This window comes from Eleutherodactylus coqui, chromosome 7 (genome assembly GCF_035609145.1).
Source record: "Eleutherodactylus coqui strain aEleCoq1 chromosome 7, aEleCoq1.hap1, whole genome shotgun sequence".
Taxonomy (NCBI): Eukaryota; Metazoa; Chordata; class Amphibia; order Anura; family Eleutherodactylidae; genus Eleutherodactylus; species Eleutherodactylus coqui.
Window position 1 is genome coordinate 56,191,846 of NC_089843.1, and position 13,378 is coordinate 56,205,223.

Below are 13,378 nucleotides of genomic sequence, written 5' to 3' on the forward strand. Positions count from 1 at the left end.
TAATCATTGTGAATTTAGGCCTATATCACACTGGTGACAGTGATATCGCCGCGAGAAAATCGCAGTGATATCGCAGCTGTGTTCTGTGCGAATTTATAGTGCTCTTTTGATGGGATTTTCAGGGGGGATTTAAATATAAACCCTACATCGAAAATAAGCTCTGGCTGCATTAAAAAACCCTGCCAGCACTTCCGGGAGCTCCGTGGCACTTGTCTGCAGTCTTTAGCCAGCACTTCATGGTCAGGGCTTCGGAGGGAGAAATGCGGTGCAGCGGACAGCCTATTTTAGGGACCAACAGTAGGACTTCCTACTGTAAAGGTTGCATCACACCGCACACAAAAAACGTGTTTGTGTGCGATTGTGAGGGTATATGTATATATTGCCATATGTTTTTTTTTATGCTTTATACCTGTATGCAAGTTCTATTCAATTCCAAATGAGAAAAAACTTATATGTCGCCTTACATCAGATATTCCAAGAGGCCTTGCCAGGCGAAGACAAAATGTATCTTGAACAAAATGTATTTTAAAACACAGCAAAGAAGAATCAGACGAAGGACGCGTACTTGGCTGTTTTTCCAGAGGCGCCGTAGCAAGATATCAAGATGTGCAACTATGTACATAATTTTCACTGTCTCAGGCCGGAAATCCGGACTTCCCATATATGGTTATGAGCCCATCACCCCTTGCTGGTGATGGGACAAAGGGTATAAGATCTCATGTAATCTGTAATAAAGCACGGCGAGCGGAGCCATGTCCCGTGTGAGAAACTATACCAGACCTCCGTGTGGTGTCTCTTCTTACCGCCGGCAACGGGGCAAGTGGGGTGAGCCTGATTGGTGCTGTACTTAGAATATTACCCTGACAAATGGCGCTCGAACGTGGGGCGGTAAAACCGGAGCCGTACAAACGCATTCCACCCGGATCCACGCCGCGGAGAAACCGTCCTGCTGCAAACCGAGCCTGTTCAACTTACAAGAACTCCAGGTAAGGCCAGCATATATTTATGTTGTGTTTTACACTGCGAGTCTTGCGGCAGGACTGACTATCTGTGGTTAGTGACCGGACGGGTTGGGTTAAGAGTTCTACACGGTAACTCGTGTGGGCTCCGGGTTTGCCGTCATGGACCACTGACCGTGATATGCGCACCAATCGGTCACCCGGAAACTAGTCTGTAGTCTATTTGTTGTTGAAGTCCGTAGTGTTTTAACGATAGTGAAGGTTGTTTGTTGTATCTGCATACGTTTTTTTTTCTCTTTCTTTTCATTTTGTCTCATAGAAGAAGGGACCCTCGGTTTTAGTTTAGTTAGTTAATGGTTTAGCTGAGGAGGAGATGTACTCTATGAGATAAGTCTCATAGAAAAAGGGACTCTCGGTTGTTTTGCCTTATATATGGGGCTAACGATTTGATTTCAGAGAGATGCATTTTATGAGGCTGGTTCCATAAAGAGAAGGGACCCTCGGTTGTTTTGCCGGTATATAAGGGGCTGACAATTTGAAAATTAAGAGGGATGCACTCTATGGAGCGTGTTATTATTATTGTTGTTGATGTTCTAATATGCGTAAGATCTTATTAAAGAAGACAGAGCCCCTCAAGGGCTGCCGCCGTGTGGATGAATTTGTAGAATGTAAGAAAACTTATGAAAATGTGTGACACCGACCCGCACGGTAGATTACAAAAATGGTGTCTGGGAGGGAGGTCTTTAGGACCAAGAGGCGCCTTGAAAGACCAAGGTTTGCTAGAAGCAGAGAGACAGTCAGAGAAAGTTAAGTATGTACACGTATTAAGAAAGTATCCGTAAATGAAATGTTGAAAAGTACAGTAAGTGATCAAGAGGGCATCAGGAGAGTGTCTATTGAAGGTTATATTGGCAGCTAGGTAAGGGAGAGAAGTATGAGAAACAAGCAAGTCGAGAAGAAAGTTACAATGCATGTGATTTGTTGGCAGAGAGAAAGAAGAAAATGTGTATAATACAAGATAGATAATAGATATATATATGTGTGTATATATGTATATACTGTATGTGCAAATAGTTAACTGAGCTTGCTTTTAGGGGAGAAGAGTTTTGTTGACATGTAGCTGCGAGCTTGTGTTTAGTCTTCAAGGTCAAGAGATAACGAAGCGAGAGAAAGAATGCAATAATAACCCTGGATAATATCTCTGCTTGCTGTAAAGGAATGGAGGCTTGAAATGAATTTAATTAATTATACTGTCTTAATAGGCAGGAAATATAGCAATTTCTAAGGTATATTCTTACTTATACAGGGGTTGAAAATGAATGTTGCAAGGTCCCAGCATATGTGTTAACTATGAGTTCAAATGCAGGCAATAGTTTAAGCTAAAACAATTCAGTCTGTGTTTCATATTCGTAGAGAGATAAGAGATGTTTTAAAAAGGTGGGGGCTTTCAGAATTCACTCCAAATTCAGGGTCAAATACAGAGAAGTACAGAGAAAGAAAGACAAGGGGGGTTGAAAAATACCCACCGATTCTAAAATACTTCAGCGTTTAATACAACATATAATAGCTTCAGTAAATAAGAAATATAGAATGTCTCAGTCACTCAGCAATTTTTTTTTCACATAATTTGTCAAAGATAGCACTCACCTCAATGTTTTTCAACTGATGATGTATGTTTGTCAAACTTTTTTTGTCCGTGCATCTGTATGTACTGGTACACCTCCAAGGGGGGTGACGGAGCAGACTTGAGAGCATGGATGGATGAGAGTTAGTGACCCGTGTTCGGGCTGTGTGGAATGTGTGATGCAGGTAATGACTGGGGATAAAAGTCCTACCCCATGCATGGGACTTTGCTTGGTTGAGATGTGGACGTGTGGACTGTTACGCTGAAATGAAGTTGGGAAGAAAGACGCAATGTGCCAATATCGAAGGGGTGGAGCTAGATGATGTAATAGTACGTAGTAATGTTTCATCCCTCTTGTCCACAAGGGAGGGGTGAGGAGCTTGAGCAGCTAGTAAAAGTTTTTGTTTTGTTTTTTCTCCTGTCTCAGATTTGATAAGACATTGCAGGCAGGAACAGACTAATAATGAATTCACTTAAAGGGATCTCACATTTCCAATATTAGTAGATGTTTTGTAGATTATTCTGCCCCGATGTAACTCATGTCTGTTATTGGTGCTAACATTTTACAGGCCTTATCTGCATTCATCAAATCTTTTTACAATGTTGTACTACCTTAAACCGGGTACTATTGTTCCAATTGAGTACCCTGGTTTAAAAGGGGGGGAGGAGAAGGCATAGGTGATCTAGGTATTGCAAGTCAGCCATTTTTAATTTTTTTTGCAAGCCATTTTTAAATTTTTAAATTTTTTGCAACAAGGTTCTGATCTTTTTGAAATAGAATACCAGCATGATTGTCTAGCAGTGATGCAACAAGAAAATTTAAGTTTTAAAAAAGTTACTGAAAGCCCTTGTTAATAATGCATATTTTGAGTTGTTTTTTATAGATGGTACCAGGGTGATTGACGACTCCACACTGGATATACAGTGGTTACACAACAAGATGTCCTAAAAGCAGAATGCCTCCGCATGTCGCAGTACAAGAAGCGGAACTAAAGGCCCTCACTGAGGCGTGTGGAGTGGTAGAAAGTAAGACGGCAAACATTTACACTGACTCCCGGTATGCATTTGGCATAGCTCATGATTACGGCCCAACATGGAAGGCCAGACAGTTTTTTACCTCAGCAGGACAGCCAATTAAGAATGTTGCAGCGGGCAGAGTCTCATGGAGGCCCTACTTCTACCTAACAAGGTGGAAGGCTCACACCAATTCCTACACCAGAGAAGCAAGAGGCAACGCCATCACAGGCCACACAGCTAAAGCAGCGGCCCTCAAGCCGTGGAAGAAAAGAAGAAAAGAAGAATTTGATAAAAACTTGGACTTTGACTAAACCTTGGACTTTGACAATAAAAACTTGGACTTTGATAAAAACTTGGACTTTGATTATAACTTTGGACTTTGACTAAAACTTGGACTTTGATAAAAATTTTGAACTTTGATATACTAAGGACTTTACAGTTACAAGCCAGCAAGGAAGAAAAAGACAAATGGACTAAAAAGGGACGGCGTATGGTGAACAGTCAACAGCACTTGCCCACCACGGTCCCTGTGCCTCATGATGGCCCAGCTGACGCACGGAAAGACGCACCTCTATGTCGACGACGAGTGGCTCCTGGGTTTTCTGTAGCTGCTGCATCATTTGTCCAGTTTTGCATGATCTTTGCCGTAAGCAACAGGGCAGAAGTAAATTTGCCACATCACACTTGCCTAGACCACTCTACCCATTTCAGGGATTGCAAATTGGCTACACTCAGCTCCTACTTGTTGGGAAGCATGAATATGTGCTTGTTGTTGTTGATGTCTTTTCAGGTTGGAGACCTACCCTGTTACCAAAGTAAATAAGCAGGTAACCGCACGGAAGCTCATGAATGAGGTAATCCGCAGATATGGGGTACTGGAGGTGATTGAGTCAAACAAAGGTACGCACTTCACAGGTGAAATAATGCAACACATCATGTCTGCTTTGGGTATATTCCAGGCTTTTCACACACCCTACCATCCGCGGAGTAGGGGGAAAGTAGATACAAAAGACAATAGGAAGAAAATGGGCAAATCTTGAATTGAGTGTCTTCCATTAGTTTTTCTTTTTCTCCGGAGGGTACATGCCACAGTATCAGAGTTTGGGGAATGATTTTCTTGTTACTTTTGTCATAGGCCTCTCCAAGGAATTGTCAATAATGCATTCCGCAGTCTCTACTTTTCTCCCAGGTCCTACAGATGAGTGTCACAATCTGAAACCAGGTGACAGGGTCTATGTGAAAAAGTTTGAGAGAAACCCTGTTTTAATGTTCCTACCAGATGTTGTTCACCACCCCAACTGCAGTCAAGCTCGAAGGAAAGCCCACTTGGATCCACACTTCGCACTGAAAAAACTAATAATCCTGTATATCCTTTACATGCTATAATGTGGTACAATTCCTCTAACACACACCTTTGACTACTGTACACTAGCCCCCTGTTTCAGGACAAATTAATACAATCAAATGTGCAATATGAAGACTACACTGAGGGTGAGAATCCAACACCGCATCGTGCTAAGAGAGACATTGACACTCAAGGTGGTAACTTTGATCCACATGTATACATAGATGCAATAGGAGTGCCAAGGGGGGTGCCAGATGAATTTAATTCTAGAGATCAGGTTAAAGCAGGTTTTGAGTCCTTATTTGCTTTTGTCACTGTTAATAATAATGTAGATTGGATGAATTATATCTATTACAATCAGCTGAGGTTTGTAAACTACACCAGAGATGCTTTGCAAGGGTTAGCTGACCAGTTAGGGCCCACTGCAGCCATGACGTTCCAAAATAGAGTGGCCCTGGATATGATTTTAGCAGAAAGAGGTGGGGTATGTAATTTCCTGTATGTGTATTATCCCTTTGATCAAAGAGTATGAGTAAGGGACTGGATAATGTGACCAACGTTTCCCTTGTTTGAAAAAGATGAAGAGCCAGTTCTGATAATGCCAACCAGATACGTTACCAGAAAAATGGAGAGATGGACTAGTACTGTGTCTGCCCCAGTCTCATAAGATGGACTGTCAGTGGAATTCCCATTTGCCTAGGGAAAGTGCAGAAGACCTTAGGTTCCGGCGAGGGCACACCCTGCGGGGTGTTAACTCGTACAGATAGAGGGTATGGATGCCCGGAAATAAGCCCAGGGAATCCATGGCCTCCTTCTGAGGTGAGGTAGGGATCCCCCCCTCTTAGGAGTAGGGACTTACGGGCAGTAGAGAAACCCTGACGCAAGGGAGAGGCGACCGAGGAAGAGTGCGAGGCCTGGTACTTGATCTCCATATTAAGTTTTTTAGGGGGGTTTGTGAGGGTATATGTATATATTGCCATATGTTTTTTTTTATGCTTTATACCTGTATGCAAGTTCTATTCAATTCCAAATGAGAAAAAACTTATATGTCGCCTTACATCAGATATTCCAAGAGGCCTTGCCAGGCGAAGACAAAATGTATCTTGAACAAAATGTATTTTAAAACACAGCAAAGAAGAATCAGACGAAGGACGCGTACTTGGCTGTTTTTCCAGAGGCGCCGTAGCAAGATATCAAGATGTGCAACTATGTACATAATTTTCACTGTCTCAGGCCGGAAATCTGGACTTCCCATATATGGTTATGAGCCCATCACCCTTGCTGGTGATGGGACAAAGGGTATAAGATCTCATGTAATCTGTAATAAAGCACGGCGAGCAGAGCCATGTCCCGTGTGAGAAACTATAACAGACCTCCGTGTGGTGTCTCTTCTTACCGCCGGCAACGGGGCAAGTGGGGTGGGCCTGATTGGTGCTGTACTTAGAATATTACCATGACACGATGCCACACAAAGGAAGGCTCCACAGGGAAACATGGGCTACAAAACTTTGCAAATCGCGGCTGTATAGATCATCTCTTAATTTTTTTTGCGCAATGTAGCAGTCTACAAAACATCGCTAATGTGAGGGAACCCATAGGAAAGCATGGGCTTAAAAGCATGTGAAAGCGGCCTCAAGCCTAGAATAGGCCATGTCCTTAAGGGGTTAAACTTCTAACTAATTGTCCTCCTGTGGAAGAGTTACAATCTGTTTCCATTCACCATCATTTCACTCTCATTCTTCTTATTTTTGTGATGAGCATACAATCCTGTCCCATCAGTCTCCGCCCAATAAGTAGTGCAACGACTCCCACCGCTCTCCCAATCTGTGTTTACAGCAGAAGTTAGATGACTGCTGCAGCCAATCAGAGGCCACAGTGTCCCCATCCATTCTTTTGGAGTCGTTGCTCACATCCTGGCTGCCATGATGCCAAAAGTGGAGGTGGTGACACTGCGGCCACCTGATGAATATATTTTTTTTTAGTGGGACACCCCCTTTAACCTAATACTTCTGGGGTGGTCGAGTACATGGGAGATCACAAGCTGAACTTTTGCACCTGAGGACATTGTTCCAGTCAAAAAGGTTAAGGACATCTCTGAGCTGGTCGAACTTTGCCTTCCTAAAGTTTAGTTTTTTTGTAGCTCCTCAATAAAACTCTCTCTTAAAAAAACAAGTTAAAATGTATTATATTATGGTCACTTGCCCAGGTGCCCCCAACCTGCACCCCTGTTATTCTGTCAGGTCTGTTGGTTAATATTAAGCACAAAACAGCCGTCCCTCTAGTTGGGTCCTGTACAAGTTGGGTACTACGTTCGTGTGGGCAAGTAAACACCAGGCCCACACGAATGTTACCAAAGACAGGGAACACCAGGTGAAACTACCACCGATTAACACCTTTCCCTATCTTCTACAAAGGAAGATGACCACGGATCTACCTGAGACATCGCCCCAATAATGGGCGGCCCAGTGGTCTTCATATCTGGGCCTTTGCTGCCCCTAGGAACCCACGCGCCCAGGCTAGGACGCATACACATACCACCACCGACGGGGGCAACTGAACAGTATAAGAATTACACCATACAGCAGCCAATACGCAAACATGGCTCCTGGCAATACCGATAGTCCCTAAACTAACAAGGAGTCCAGAGACGCAACCAAACAAAACCACAAGACACAAACCTTTCTTGCAGTCACCACACATAGAATGAAAGAAAATAGAAGGTCTACTCAATGTGTTCTAGTGAAAAAATGGAATTTATGTTTATTCAAAAACACGTGAACGTCCATGTAAGCGATGTGTTTCAACGAAAAATAGCCTTTATCCAAGCTGATGGAACACCAAGCAAAAAGGGTTTAAAAAGCATCTAAAACATAGGCATGATACAAACGTCACTTCCTCCCTCCTGATTAGAAAGAGAAAAGCCCTGCAGCTGACTTTAGAGAGACGCACAGTTTGACTAAACCTGCAGCTCGTGCGTTCGATACTACTGACACCTAGTGGTGAATATTCCCCATCTACCTAAGTTGGTATATTGCTAGAGAACAATACATTTGTGGAATATATATAACCCACATTCATGTGTTGCTTTATTTATGTAATAATAGACAGTAAATGCATCAATAAGCAGAATGCTTTGCAACTACATGCGTTTATATGGCAAAGAAAGAAAAGAAATGTGGTAGTTTTGTTCCCCCATATTCTTACTCAAGATCAAATTGCCATTCTAAACAAAGGTTCCAGATAATAGATTTAATTTGTTTAATACCATTTTGTACATTAATCGCTTTATTAGAAATCTTGTTGTGAAGAAGTAGTATTGATAGTTGCATCTCTGCAGTACCCAATGATACTCACAAAGAAAACAATGAGTTTGGAGGGTTGGGTTTTAAGGAAGTTATGGCCCTTTTGGACTTGCAGGAATTGTAGAGAGTAACATGCCCACAGTTGACATGTCTATTGACCGTTTATGTTTCTGAGTTCCCAATTCATCCTTTTACCCGCTCAAATCCAGGTCTAGATGTGTTGATGATTGTCAGCATGCTATGGAGACACAATTGCAGCAACTTCATTCTGATAGTTTGAAACCAATCTACAACAGCAGTAAGTCCAATCATTTGATATTCAAACAGCGTAAAGATCTTGCTGGTTTGTAACATAAGGGCGATTTCGTTATCAAATAGTCAGATAAGGGCGGAAATATTGTCGTTATGGTCTCAATGTTATATAAGAACATTGTGCTCAGCATGCTGGATGATCATATAACAGATCGTCCTCTAAAGGCAGATCCCATCAGACAATTTTTGGGACAATTTATTTTGTTGTGTCTTCAGTTCTGGACTCCAGTACTCAGGAAGGATGTTACAGTGCTTGAGGGGGTTCAAAGAAGGGCAACTAAACTAATACATGGAATAAGGGGACTGGAATACCCAGAGAGGCATCAAAACTAGAACTATTCACCCTGGAAAAAAGACGGCTAAGGGTGATTAAATAACTATGTATAAATACATGAGGGGACAATACAAGGATCTCTCCCATGATCTGTTTATACCCAGGACTGCAACGGTAACAAGAGGGCATCCGTTACGTCTAGAAGAAAGCAGGTTTCATGACCAACACAGAAGGGGGTTCTTTACTGTAAGAGCAGTGAGACTGTGGAACTCTCTGCCTGAGGACGTGGTGATGGCAAAATCCATAGAGGAGTTTAAGAGGGGACTAGATGTCTTTCTAGAGCGAAAGGATATTACAGGATATAGACATTAGGTGACCAGCGGGGTTGTTGATCCGGGTCTTACATTTAGGTAGGAACTATCAAAGGTTGATCCAGGTGTTGCGTCCTCAGGACGTGCAACCTCAATAACACAAACAAAAGGCACAACTGTGCAAAGGAAATATAAAACTAAGGGGAATTCTCTCCCTATAGTCCCCAAACCCGGGAGGGGACCCTGCCTACTCAGCGGACCGATCGCTCTGACAAGTGCGAGCCCGCACGCGTGCCTAGGCCACTGATAAGTCCCTGTAAGGGAGCCCTAGCACAACAGAAAGGCAAAACAGAAAATCAAACAAAGCATAACAGAACTTCGCTAGGAGCTTAAGCCAAGGTGTGTTCCTCCGTCGCTGTCCAAAGGTAACTGAAGGATTGACCAGCACAGGAGATCATGCTGGCACTGTTTAAGTAGGAGCCAAGCTACTCAGCACCAGGTGCTGACTGACGTTACTCCTGCAACTATCACGCCCCTCAGCTCCAGGAGAAGCAAGGGCACACCCAAAACCTGGTCTGGCCTGCAAGCCTGGTGCAGGCCTCAGAACGGCTGCAACACCAGGGATTATTCTGACTGCCATTATGGAGTCAGGAAAAAACTTTTCCCCCCGAAAGGGCTAATTGGCTTCTGCCTCTTGGTTTTTTTTGCCTTCCTCTGGATCAACAAGGAAGTTGAGACAGGCTGAACTAGATGGACATTGTCTTCATTTAGCCTAACATATTATGTTACTATGTTATGTTATTATGTTTTTGTTACATCATAACCATTTTTCTTTTGACAAAACATTTTTCCTGCAAGTAACTGGAGCCACCAAATTTGGTCATGGACTTGTGGAAGGAGCGATATATTTTTTCCAGCGATAATCCTTTTGGTGACCACGTGGTTTGGTACGGTCGATATATAGATGATCTCATCTTTATCTGGGGCAAAGAGGCCCGGGAAGGGCACTGTGCAGCAGGTTTTAGTATTAATACTTATCTTAATGACAATGATTGTGGACTTAAATTTACCACTACTGTCCACGGTGCATCCGTTACCTTTCTTGACCTCACACTCACGGGTAAAATAAACACGTCTATTATCCGCAAACCCTCAGCCGGAAACACAATCCTTAGTGCGGATAGTTGTCATCCTCCACAGGCCATAGGGGCCATTCCATTTGGGGAACTTATCAGAACCAAAAGGGCTTGCTAACTGGCTACCTATAAAAGGTTTTCTTGGATGCGGAGGGGCACTGTGTGGCTCGTGTCGCTTTGCCCCCAAAACTCATAAATTCCATGATGTTACTGGTAAAAAGACCCATGAAATTCAGAGCTACATCAATTGTAACTAGAGATGAGCGAGTATACTCGCTAAGGCACATTACTCGAGCGAGTAGTGCCTTAGCCGAGTATCTCCCCGCTCGTCTCTAAAGATTCGGGGGCCGGCAGGGGCCGTGGAGCGGCGGGGGAGAGCGGGGAGGAAAGGAGGGGAGATCTCTCTCTCCCTCTCTCCCCCCGGCTCCCCGCCGCAACTCACCTGTCACCCGCGCCGGCCCCCGAATCTTTAGAGACGAGCGGGGAGATACTCGGCTAAGGCACTACTCGCTGGAGTAATGTGCCTTAGCGAGTATACTCGCTCATCTTTAATTGTAACACCAAGAATGTGCTGTATGTGATAGTGTGCATTCACTGTGAGCTAATGTATGTAGGGTGTACATCCAGGAAATTAAAGGTTAGAATTGGGGAACACATCAGAAATATAAACTTAGGCAATTCAGGTGCAATGTACATTTATTAGTTTATTAAGTTTATTATTATGCCATATGTAACGCACGCAGTTACAAAGTATTCTGCTTATTCATCCATATACTTTCTTTGCCACGTAAAACGCATTAAAAAAAAAATTATTTAAACAAATATATATATATATTTTCCTTTTTTGCCGTATAAACGCATGTAGTTGCAAAGTATTCTGCCTATTGTTGCATTTACTTTCTATTATTACATAAATAAAGCAACACAGGAATGCGGGTTATATATATTCCACAAATGTATTGTTCTCTAGCAATATACCAACTTAGGGCTCAGTCAGATGCGTGGTTTTCGCTGCACATTTATTTGCGTGAAACGCACACGCAAAACGCATGCAGCAAGAAATTGCGTGACCAAAGCGGGCATTACCGTTTAAAAAAAAAAAAACGCACTTGGGTGCGTTCAAAATTCGCACATGAAGTTTCCTGAAATCCTTTTTAAGTAACTTCCACCTATCTCTAACTTGGTGCCAATGTGTTCCATTGGTTCCTCACCATAACATCCCACATTAATGAGTCTATGTATATCCGAAGACTCATTAGTACCATAACTCTGTGTGTCAAACATTCCTAAACTTTCACTCACGTACCTGTAACCCCTCTAACTACTGCAGGCCTATGAACCCTTCAAATACAGTCTTTACTGTGTGCGATTCATGGGACCCCACTTACTACTCTATGGTAGATTTACCCTGCACTTGATCCTCTATTACTTGGTTTTCCATATTAAAGCTCCTTGCATCACGCTGCCTTTTCACTGACTTCATGCCATAGGCTCTTCTAAAGTTATGGACCCCTGGTGGCATGAGGCGGTAAATCTGCCATACTTAACAACAGTAGAAACCCTCAATTGAGGGACAAGTCATTCCAAAGGCCTCTAGCTATAATTTCATGTTTTATTGTCCACATTTTTCTTATTCAAATTGGGGGCGCTGGTACAGAGCTCCTCCAGCCACAATCTGTCATAGTCCTGTGGATATCCCTGTTACCTCTAATGCTGTGGCCTCCACAACTGAGGAAGTTTCTGGTGCTGCTCTCTAGCTTTGCCTCTGAGCTTCTCATCAGAACTCAACCTGGGAAATTGTCTAGCAATGGCCTCCACCACATCCCTTTTGGTTCTTTGGTTGACCCCCTTGCACAGTCCTGAGGCCTTCTCCTGTACCAAGGAGCACACACACGCTAGTAGAACTTCTACCTGTTTCCGCTGCACTCCTGTGCTCTGCTGATGGCGCAGCTACCAATCCTTTTTGCCACCAGAAAATCTTGAGAGGGGCTTCACATTTGCACATTAATTTTCATCCAACTATTCACCTGGGCGTGTGAATTTTCACCAATGCCCTCGAATAGACCTTCTTACATTATCTGTTTTTATTATTGTTGCTGTTTTCTGCTTATGTCTGATGCCCTGGCACTGGGATAACTACCCATTAACACCAAGTTTGTTGAGTGCAACCTCCATGGCCCTCTACTAGGGAGGATCATAACTTGCACAAGACTCAAAGAGAAAAGTACCACCATGGCCAACTTAAGCTATGTGCGACCCATGGGGTCGCATAGATTGCGGGTCACCACCAATGTAGGGGGGAACCAAGCGAATGTAGTCTGGGGGCGATTGCCCCTTAGACCTCTCCAGCCAGAATATGATTGTGTCATGTAGCAGCGTCTTGTGCCACTACATGAATCATTCTCCTCCTGGCTCCATCTCCTTCCCTCTCATGTTTCAAGGTTCTGTTATCAGCCCATCGGCAACCCCGCAACAGAATTGCTTAGTTCTGCTATTATATTTATATATTGGCTGTGATTGGTTCATTGAGCACCAGCAATGATTGGCTGAGCCACCGCGCTCGTGAACCAATCACAGCCAGCCCTTCCTGGAGGCAGGGATTTTGATCCTCCAATCCAGGAAGGGCTGACAGAAGACTGAAGACGAGTGCTGGACCCAAAGAAGAGACCCACGCCGGAGTGATGTATTATATATATATATATTTTTTACTGCAACTAGGGCTATCCAAGTAATGCATTATTTACCCCACATAAACATCGTCATAAAATAACAACAGAATTGTGCTTTTTTGGTCACCCTGTCTCTAAGAAAAAATTTAATAAAAAGTGATCAAAAAGGTATGCTCCAAAACGCTGCAAATAGAAGCTGCAGGATTTACCACAAAAAACGAGCCCTCGCACAACTATGTCAACAGAAAAATCAAAAAGTTATGGCGGCAGAAGATAATTTAATTTTTTTCCAGTCTTTTAGTTTTTAAAAGTAGCACAGCAAAAAATAAATAAATTTGGTATCGTAGTAATCGTACTGACTAGAGATGAGCGAGCACCAAAATGCTCGGCTGCTCGTTACTCGAGTCGAACTTCCCGCGATGCTCGAGG